The sequence below is a fragment of the Coturnix japonica genome, chromosome 3, assembly GCF_054131305.1.
Source record: "Coturnix japonica strain WE chromosome 3, WE-NBRP24, whole genome shotgun sequence".
Lineage (NCBI taxonomy): Eukaryota > Metazoa > Chordata > Aves > Galliformes > Phasianidae > Coturnix > Coturnix japonica.
The window spans coordinates 51,621,955-51,633,077 of NC_140665.1; positions in this window are offsets into that span (position 1 = coordinate 51,621,955).

The window sequence follows — 11,123 nt, forward strand, 5'->3', positions numbered from 1 at the left end:
TCACAGAGGAGATAAATCTTTGGTTGGTGTCAACAAACAATAAAGGTTTTTGGAAGAGCGAATGTGGCATTATTGTAGTTGTATGCTGATTTCACACTGATAAAAATCACTCGTATTTTATCTGGCAGATTTTAAATATAGAAACCAAAGACAGCATAGAAAAAAATGTTATGTACATGTTTTACTTGATTTGAAGGGAAGTTACTCTGCACATCAATCAACTGTTCTAATGAATGAGGAATCAGACACTATACACAAGTAATTTTCCATATTCATAAAATCTGTTTTTATGGATAGCTACTGTGGCAGCTGCTCTGGAGAAAGGTTAATTCAACATATATTTCATAAGAGATTTGAGTTTGACCATGTAATCCAGCACAACTTGTATTATATGGGACAATTGTGCCAACACTACCCAATGCAGACAAACTACCTTAGTGAAAACAAACAAACAAATATTATGACTGCAGTTTTCTCAGAGTTAACTGCCTACCTTGGTGCAGGTAGAAGTTCTCACTGCAGATTAAACATGACTGCAAATACATCAGTTCATAACTCATGGCAAGAAAGCCTGAGTCAGTTTTATCTAAGACTGTGGAGTCTTCCATAAAGGCAGAAGTGATAGGCAGGTTTATAAATAAAACAAAGACACATTGTTTTACAAAAACAAAAGAGGGAGATGGAATCAAACTGCAACAGAAAGTGACTAGCAATGTACACTCCTGTCTTCCAAATGCTTTTGTCAAAATATATATTTCTTAAGCTTTAGACAAGGCATGTTACCTTTAATACACTCTAAAATTACTCTTTTAAAGCCTCACAGGGAACCCAGTCTCTACCAGGTTAGCATGGGTTAAAGTTGGTTTCACATGTTAACATCACACCTTTAAGTCTTTGTCTAGACAGAGCATTAGAAAAGATAACTTGTTTGTGGGATGCAAGTATATAGAATTAGATAACAAACTGCTCCAGTAGGCATAAAGAAAAGGTAATGTTCTGACAATGAATTGCAGAAGACAGAAGTAACAAGCTGGGTTCCTTGGGGATGCCTGTCTAGCTCTCTGTTCTTTATTAATGACCTTGAACAGTGCTGTCTGAATGTGGCCAAAAAAATATGTGATACTGGAAACATCATGAATGTCTTGCATATTTAGGGAATGTTTCAGCTATTCACATTTAAGTTAGAGGAGACAAACTACAAAGCAGCATTCAAGCACCTGCATTGACAAAGGTAATGCCATCGTGCAATGCATCTGAAAAGACTTTTGGGAGTACATCCCCTGCACCATTAGTTTGTATTAATCTGAGCTTCTCTGCACATTCTTCTTCTGTGCTCAGTGGGAATGCACAGCCAATTTGTCTAAGCATCTGTAGGAGCCAATTTACCTGAGCATCATGGGAAAAGATAGAGGGGATGTATAGGACTCTGGAAGAACAGAAGCACTTGAGTGTAACTGGATTGCTAAGAAGTTGCATTTACATGTCTGATCTTCAGCCTTTCTCAACTGCCATTGATCAGTCTAGTAAAGGAGATGTATTCCTAAATTACAGAACCATAGAACGGCTTGGATTGGAAGGGACCCTTAAAGATCACATCATTCTAAGCTTTCAGTCAAGAAAGCCTTAGGTATTAATGTTTCCTTTCCTGATAATACTAATGGGCAGACTGATTCACTTAGCTGTTGGTTGCATGGCAATAACTATATCCTGGCTAAACCAAATCAACCAGTGTCTGATTTGCATGTCAGAGGTGGTTTAGCCATATGAAAATACATGGATGTTTTCTGCAGTGCACTTTATCCACCTTTTTTTTGTAACAGTTCATCTAAGGCAACATCTAAACTTCATCTGTTATGTCTCAGGCATTAAATTAAACTAATAAACAAACCATAAATTAGGAAGATATTTCCTCAGTGAATGATTCTGTGCTAACAGTGCAGCAAAAGCTAACCTGTACAGTTTGTTTCCTCTGATTCCAAACTTGCAGCTTTCTTTTTGCTGAAACAATCAGGACTTATCATTGAATCTGCTGGATTTTGTTGTACCTTTCTGTATAAGCAACCATTTGGGCACTAAGTAGTTTAACCACTCCGAAGTATATCATAACAACATGTTCCCCCAGTTTTCAAATCATGTTCTGTCACACCCATGGCACCAGAACAGTATCACTGGAGATGTGGCAGATAATTGGGTGTTTGGCTGCTAGTTCAGTATCCTTCCATCCAGCTGAAACAACATATGAGAGGTGAGATAAATGAATGGTGAAAGCTGATAGTCAGGTTCACATCTTTTGTCCTTGAAGGAAAAAATAAGTAATAAATAAATAAATAAAGATAGCATTCATATATACTTAAAACAGTCAGGAGTGAATAAATGCACATATAATTTCTCACTGTCTGAAAATCACCTGTAGGATTCTCTGTGCTTCAAAGAGACAGGAAACCCTGAAAAACTGTTCAAATACAAAGGGAGTTTCCTCATAATGATCCATGTTTGAGATCCAGCTTATTAATTGCGGCACGGTTTATCTGACTGTACCTCCCTCTGATTCTAAAAATAGGACTGTCAAAAGGCATTGCTGTATCAGCTGGTTCCTCTCTGCAAGTTAATCTATTATACAAGAAAAGGACTTTACAAATGACTACATTAAAGACATCTAATGAAGTCAAAGCAGCTGTTTTAAAACATATTCAAACAAAATCCAGTCAATGAGATTTGGCCTCTGAATTTCATGTTGTACTATTAGGTATGTAAAAATGGAGCTTTTCAGTGAAATGAATTCTTCAATTTAAGTGAAAAGTCAGGCTATTTGAGCACCTCATTATACTCTGTATTGAAGATCTTTCTCATCCATATTATCCTATTAAGGATTGCAGTGATACCCACAACTGCATTCACTGGCATAATAAAGGACATAAGCAGCACTCATGCCAGTGCTTTTGATGCTTCTGTCTTTATTCAAGCTTAGTTCCTATTTATCTCAAAAGAAATTTTGTTACAGGATACGGAATTAAGCCGTGTGTTTTTAACCCAACAATATACTATACTCTGTAAAAATGTAATTTTCTGGGCCTTACAAAATATCAAAGCTTCAGATCGTTATTAATTACTGATGCATGCATATTATTCCTCCTACCTACTGACAGATCTTCTTTGAAGCAGAATGGGTGCATTTCCTTCAGGCTGTTCTGCTTTAAAAGGGTCAGCTTGAAAACTGCATCTATGTTACGCCTATCAAATGCAGTATCCACAACAGTAAAAATAACACTTAAGGCTACAGTAACTGAAAGAAGCAACAAAGAAATATACACCATCTCTTTGACGTCTGATTACTTGCCCATCCTAAAAAAGCTGGTATAGGCACGTTTTCTGTGTTCAAGCTTGCATTTCTTCGTCATTCAGCACACTCCTGCATTTCATCAAGGAATTAAAAACTTCCCTTTTTTCTTCTTTTTCTTTTTTTTTTTTTCTTCTTTTCTTTTTTTTTTTAATAATTGTGAGTATATTACTTAAGCACGCTTCACCAGAAAGTGCATATGTTTAACTTTTTGGTTAGACATTGCAGGAGGGTCCCTTTAGTTGTCCAGAATAAAAAAGAAAAAGAAAAATATCAGCCTGGTGATTCATACTCCAGGGTGATAAACGGGGAATATACATTCCATTCCCAGTAATGAAAGGGATATCCATTGCGATGAATAGGAGACACAATGCTTAGGAAATCATTTCTGTAAAGGTATGAGCCTGCTTTAATTGCAGACAAATTGAAATCTGATATTAAAATCAGTGGGAGTAAGTGCAAATACTCTTTTTTGCAGGAATTGTTTTAAGATGTGGTACTTCAGCTAGCAATTCTGACAGCTATGTTACTGGTGAAAGGTTGGGAGATTACTCCCAGCTAGAAATACGTACCAGAAGAAAATGGGAAGTCCCCATGATTTACCTTAATTTATCCCTTCCAATTTTCACTATTGCCTTTTACAAAAGTTACAGTACTGTATCTGGTGAGCCCTGCTAGCTGAGGCATGACTCACCTAGTGTCAGAGATGATCACTAGTAAGGATAAACAGGAGGAAAAAGCTTGCCATAAAGCAGTTAGTTGCAGTCTATCACAAACTGCAAAACTAACCTTGTTAAATCCAAAACATCAAATAATCAATGGCTAAAAAGCTCCTTTCCATGTATTGTAGAATAAATCCCTACTTAAGAGTGGCATTGTCATGATGAATTAAAAAAAAAATAAACAGATGGATATATATAGTGGATGCTTTTTCAAACCATAAGATGTAACATAAGCTAGCATGCTTTTTGTTTAATTTAACTCCACGACCTCTTCCCATCACTTTCTGCTTTTTCCTCTCATATTCCTCCCATTTTCTTCTCCTCCCACTCCCATCCCACCCTACCATAATTTCCCTCTTCTCGGTGTTCCCTCCCTACATACACATCTTGTTCCAACTCATGTTCACTGAACAAAAATACTGCCACAGCAGCATACCAAACACTACATCTCATCCTCTAGCCACGGCCTTCAGAGCTTTTTATTCACTGCTCTTTTGCTTCTATGCACTGCAAAGAAGCACATATGTACAAGTATTGATTTGTTTGTTCACATGCCAAGTTGGAGAACACAAACAACCTTCCAGGCAATCTCTTGGTGGAATGGATTACTCACCCTACAGATATCTTTATTTCAGCAAAGCCACCAATTGAGTTGCACATAGGACTGGAAACAAAGAAACTTCTAAGTGCAAGAAATGGCATTAATGAATTACTCTCTCAGTGGATCCTGGCAATTCATTAGTCCTCTTTGTCTCAGATACTCTGCAAAGATTGGTGTAATAATGCTTTGCTTGCCTTCCTCATAGGATCCGTGACAGTCTGACATACATACTCTTTTCTTAGATACATACACACTTGAATTTAATTTATTTCACTGGGTGTTGTGCTGCTTCCATCTGAAAGCAGAACTCAGCCCTTTCCCATTCAAGATTATGTTGCTCTCTGAAGATGTAGAACTCATGTTTTGTTATTCTTTTATTAAGAGACATATGTAAAAACAAAAGTTGAACAGAACGCTGTCACTTCTATTAAGTAGAGACATGACGGGAAAAAGCAAATAAGAAAAATGAAAAGTGGTTCTCCCCTTAAATAAGAATAAATCTGTGTCGTGGAATAGAATATGGAACCAGAAGATGCGTGCTTTCAGGGGAAAGTATGTTAAGTGCTGAAGACATTGACTAAATTGTTCAAGAACACTTCATGCTTACTTAATGACTGATTACTCAGTAATGTTCCCGAGGTCAGCAAAACCTTGAGTATCTGTCATCTGAATGCCATCTCCATGAGTTAAAGTGACCAAAATTACCATAACTTTGGGCAGCTGACAGTTTTAACACTTGTGTCCCTTTCTTACATTGTTTATTTATTTAAGCATTGTAAAAATAATAATAATAATAACTTTAAAAAATAAAGAAATAAATCAGTATTCCACCCCTTCCAAGCTATGTTCTAATAAACAGCACTCATCTCCACTTAGACCTACTTTAACTCCCCAAAATTTTAAAAGAATTCTTCAAAAAGCCTGTCTTTAATCCCTTCATTTCTCCTCCCAGAGAATATGTACTAGAAGAGGCTGCATGACCCAAAGGTCAACAGATTCATGCTCTGGCAATAAATGGAGGAAGTAAATTCCATGGTAATAGATCCCTGACTTCGATGTGCCCTGCATCCAGCCCCTCATCTGACCATTAGCTCAAGCTTCTCAGGTATCCCCAGTTCAGTATTATCACAGATGGAGGAGATGTTCTTTATGTTAACTAGGAAAAACATACTTATGGCTTTAAGATATAAATCTAATCCTTTATTTCATAACCCTAAACATATCAAAAGGCAGTACAGATCACAGAACAAGAGCTTTTCACTGTTTGGCATAGGAAACAGGAGAGTATGCATATTTTGTTCCAGTGGGAGATCCAGACAGACTCCAAGGTGTGGCACTATGAAGATCATTTTGCCATGAGCTAATGATGAGGTTTTAATGCATAAATCAATGGAAAGGAAAGGTTACAAATGCCAAGTCACTGTTTTCCAGCTTCTTGGACATGTAGAATCAGTAAGAATCTCTAATAAAAGCAGCACACACTCCTTCAACTGACTTTAATTTTCAGCTGTTCCTAGAATTACATTGGAGTGTCATGACATTACAGTATAAATTATGTCTTTACAGGAGTATTAGAAAACTAGGTAATTAAAAATGCCAATTTATACATACATGAAAAACATTTTATTGCTAAAATGAAGAGCTTATGGTAGAAACTGATTATTAAGCTATACCATGGTTTAGATTTTATGATCTAAATCTACGAATGGTTTGGGTGCCTAGCTCTACCTTTAGGTACTCCAGATTAATATTTCAGCATTACCTCAACCCATGAATCCCTTTCAATGGATACTGATATTTGAGGGTATAGTAGGAGATAGGCAGCTATCCATTACCCAGAACGTGAAGCTGCTCACAGCCCCATCCTCATGCCTGTACTGGAAATCTCACATTCAACATTTTTGGAGAAGGTAAGAGGGAGCATCAAGGTCAGGGCATGTACACAGAAGTTGGGAAATAGATTCTGAAGTCTCTCTGCCCAGTTCATTGAATGAACTTGAACTCATTCTCCTGTTTTTCTGGGAAGTGGCCAAATGTCAAAGCTACTCGGTATATTGGGAAAAAAAAATATATCTATCTTAATATGTCAAGCTACAGCTGCTCCACTTTGTATAAACATTTGTACAGTTATTGGAATGTGTGTGAAACTGAGTCTCCTGAATGACCACTTCAACCAGTAAGTTCGTCTTCCTGGTTCTCTTTCCCAACAGAGTAAAACAGCCTTCAGTAGGAGACGATTGTCCAAACGTACTGGAAAACTTTATTCATACATTGCTCCAAATCAAACCAAATACAAATCTGAATATTAGCCTACTATTTCATATCCTCCCCCACAAACAAAACAAAAAACCTATCAAGGGATTTTGTGTTGTTTCACGAGAAATTATATACTAGAATGAACACTACTCAAAATTTTGAGTAGAAAAAGCAAATCATTCCAGCAAAGTGCATCTAGGGCTCTCTCAACCCATTCAGGTGCAGAGACAGAGCAGTGACTTCTTGGTCTGAACACCAAAAGGCAGAGAGAATAAATAGAGAAAGGTACTGGTCACATCCACAGCAAGCTAAGATAGGCTACCAGCTTCTCACAAAATGGTAAAGAGAAGACCTTGCATAAAAAAACAGCGCAACAGATAATTAGGAAATCAGCTCAGTTATTGGAAAAAAATCCCTGAGCACACCAACATATTTCCAGAACATTCTTGTTTCCTATCAGCCCCAACTCAGATGACACTAATGACTAACAGGAAGATGTTATCTTGTGGTGAATAAAACCATCCCAGTCTTTAAAAGCTGCCCAGATAAGTGTTTGTCAACAGACTTAAACTAAAAATATTTTGCTTTTAATCAAGAACATTTAACTCAGATTTATCCTGAGCAAATAAAACCATTTAGTGACAAGTTGTTAGGTTCTGTGAGATTACCCTTTCTTAAGATAAAGGAGTAAGTATACTTCCTCAAACCTTTAGCCAGTAAGACCAATATCTAGAAACATATACAAAGCATTTAATTTAGCAGTCAGCAACAGCAAGAGATGCCCATTTTAATAACCCACACTTGTGTTCATAGGTCTGCAAGTAGTTGATGATGTAAGACTTGGGGGGGGGGGGGGGTATTATACCTGGCAATGAAAAATTAAGTCATTCTCAAACATCTATTTGTTCCCAGCCAAGAGGGTATTATTATCCACATGGAAATGGCAAGCAATTACTCATCTGCTCTGAAATCTCTCTTCTATAGAGCACCATCCTGTGACCACCCTCACATTAAATTTGGGCTTGTCTACACATGGGGTTGTTCCTGATTAATTATTCTTGATTAATGTCATGTGTGGCCAGAGCATTCACATGTGGCATTAATCAGAAATAGCTTTATGTGTAGACAAGTCCTGATATACGCTAGTAGTCCTAACAAGATTAGAAGGGTTGGCCTATGCTCAGCACCTCTTGGGACCAATAGTTTTTATATAACACAATGTAACGTGCTCCTCACCCAGTCTAAGGCTCCAGCTATAAGGCATCTTCAGAATATTTACCTAACCACTTGTGAAGAGCCATCTCAGCTGCTCTCCTTAGGATCAGCGGTGCTTACCTTTAACAGAGTATTCTGGGCAGTTGCTCAGCTCATCTTGGAGGCAAATGTGCAGATGCTCTTTAATTAGTCTCCCTTTCTAGGTAAATATTTGCCCTCATGGAACTGGAGGACTGAATTTGTCTTATGTCTGTTTAAGCTTTGGATGATTTTTGCTCAGATGGGAAAGAAAGAGGATTGAATTCACTTAGCTGACTAAACATAAAGCAGAGAAAGGGAGCACTTTTCTCATCAACAACCTATAAACTCATTTCTTTCTAGGTAGCCACCAAATCTTGCATACTCCTTCCTTCTTTGCCCTGGTGTTAAAGTTCTCATTCTCTTGAGTTCTTTTTACCCCCATATTTCTGATGCATGGAGACATCCTTCTTTCTTAGCAAGATTTTTTTCTTTTTTTTTTTACTCCAAGCTGGTTCAATTCTATATTGTATTATAGTAAGCCAAGCTGTTATTACTCCAAGTGCCACAATTCAAAACTACTTTCTTGAACAATTATTTACTGTTTTGTTTTTGGTTTTGGTCTGCTGGGCACCTACACTCAGTTCTGGCAGCAAACAGAATTTAAAGAATAATTCTCAGCAGAAGTTATTAAACCAATGTCATCTGAGCACTCCAGTTTTCTTATTTATATACTCAAAACTGAAGCAGTACTTAAATTTACTGGCCATGATAAAACACACTTATTTTGATGGAGACTATCTCGTGAATGCTTATTTTCCTGGTTTCATACTAACTTGTTTCTGGTTTTATGATGATTCAGAAACTGAAAATTGATTTAATACAAACATTAATTAAAAAGAGAACAGTTCTGTAAACACGCACTTTTCTGCTCTTGCCTACATCTTCTTCATTTTTGTAAATCTTATTTGTAAAGTTTTGAGATCTGAGGTTTTCTGGAGGGTTGGGGGGGGGGGGGAGGGGGCAGATGGGTGTTTAACTGCCTGTTTATTTCATACTGTAACTTATACCTCTATGTGTTAGATGTGGCTTTGGAATTCTCTTTTAACAGTATATCACTTGTTTTAGACCAGGTGTCGACTGGTCAAATTACAGGAGCATGAAGTATAATTTGTACTTGTCAGGCAGGCAGCTGTTTCTTAAAGGTATTAAGTACTATCTTTTTCACCTGATTCAGTGAAAAGAGATCTAAATGTGTGGTGGGCAGTTACACCCTCCCAGTGTGCTTCCACCTGCATCACCCTATGGATAGTACTTTGTTATCTGAACCAGCTGGAAAAGAAGAAAAGAAAGCAATGTGGGAGGAGCGGAGCTCTTAGAAACCATTCCTGGTTTTGTAAATAGGGAAAAACAATTTAAATTTGAGGTGATGTCCTTTCTAAGTGATTAAGTCAGAGAGAAATATTAACTTATTCTTCCACTGAATTGGAAGAGGCATGCAGAAAGTCCCTAATGTATGCAAGAGGCCAAACTGCCATATAGGGGAGCAAAAATTATATTTCAAAAGTCTATTGCTATGTTTATAACTAGCCAGTAATTTGCTAATCTGGTGGGTGCAGGTCAGTTGGTCAAAGCTGCTGGTATTTAGGTTCCCTACATCTCCAATTCAAGCAGCCAGGGACATTTCAGACTAGGTTTAGTCCTGTCCCCTGAATTAAATCCTTCAAAGGACTACTTATGGAGGTGGACTGTTACTGGCTTTCAAAGCTTTGTTGTTGTACAAGCAGAGTGAAGCTTCTGGTTTAGTTTCTCTGCAAGGAAACAAAATTTAGTTAGCACATACCAAAACCACTTTGCAAACAAAAACAGAGTGTGGTAAGCAGAGGCAATAAGGGAATTAACTTCAAAACTGCATTGCAGCCCCAGTCTGGAACACTATGCACAGCTTCAGGCACCTAAAATAATCTTGATTTCCAAAGAAGCCAAGTACTAAAAGTACCAATAGACCATTTATTTTCAGAAACAAAGCTATGTTAAAAAGAGCAATTAATTAAAGGAAAAAAAAATAAAGGAAGAACCTTCATCCATTCTGTCTAATGACTCACATGATAAATCACTGGATTAGAGAGCTCCTAAGCAGTTGTTAGAGCAGAGAACAGGAGGCCAAATATTCAGACCAAAAGCTACAAGGGTGTAAGGATCCCAGCAGCTGAATAGATGGTCAGTGCACGCTGAAATTACTTGATCTCAATGAGGTGCCTAAGTAACTTCTTGCATCCTGTTTTCTTTTCCACCAAATAAACTAGGACAAATAATTTTGTAATCTCTGGGGTTAAATTAATAGATCTCTGCTTAGGTTGTCATATAATAATTTTGTACTTTGTCATTTCAAGTGCAAAAACAACTGAGAGACTTTCAGACTATAGATAAACGAATACTACACACAGGTCTTTTTTATTCTTCATAGAATACTGCATAAACTGGGATTGATTTTGCAGCTATTGCACTTGTACAGCCCTTAGCTGAGGAAATGAGTGCTTGTATGGGAACAACTACTGAAGAAGCAGTCCTTAAAATGTGCTTATTTACAAGATTAAACCTCAGTTTTCCTTCACAGCCATTACAAGCTGCATCACCATTATTTCATTGTTCCTGGATGGCTTCTCTACATTTCCCAATGTGGTATTAACAAGAAGTATTAAAAATATGTATAGCAAAAGTTTAACTTTATTAAAAATTAATAAGTAAATCCCAGCAACTGTCCCTTAAGCAGGACATTCTTCTTGGTGATTCCTCCAGTATTATACAATTGCCTCCAAATTTAAATTGAAACCAACACGGCTTTAAAAGTTGGTTTGGACGTAACACTTAATTTTGCAGATGCCTGTTATGAATGACATAACATCTTATTGGCGTTTTGAAAGTCTTTGATATAATTGCCACTCTATGTCTCAGCTATTAGTAAAAATATAAG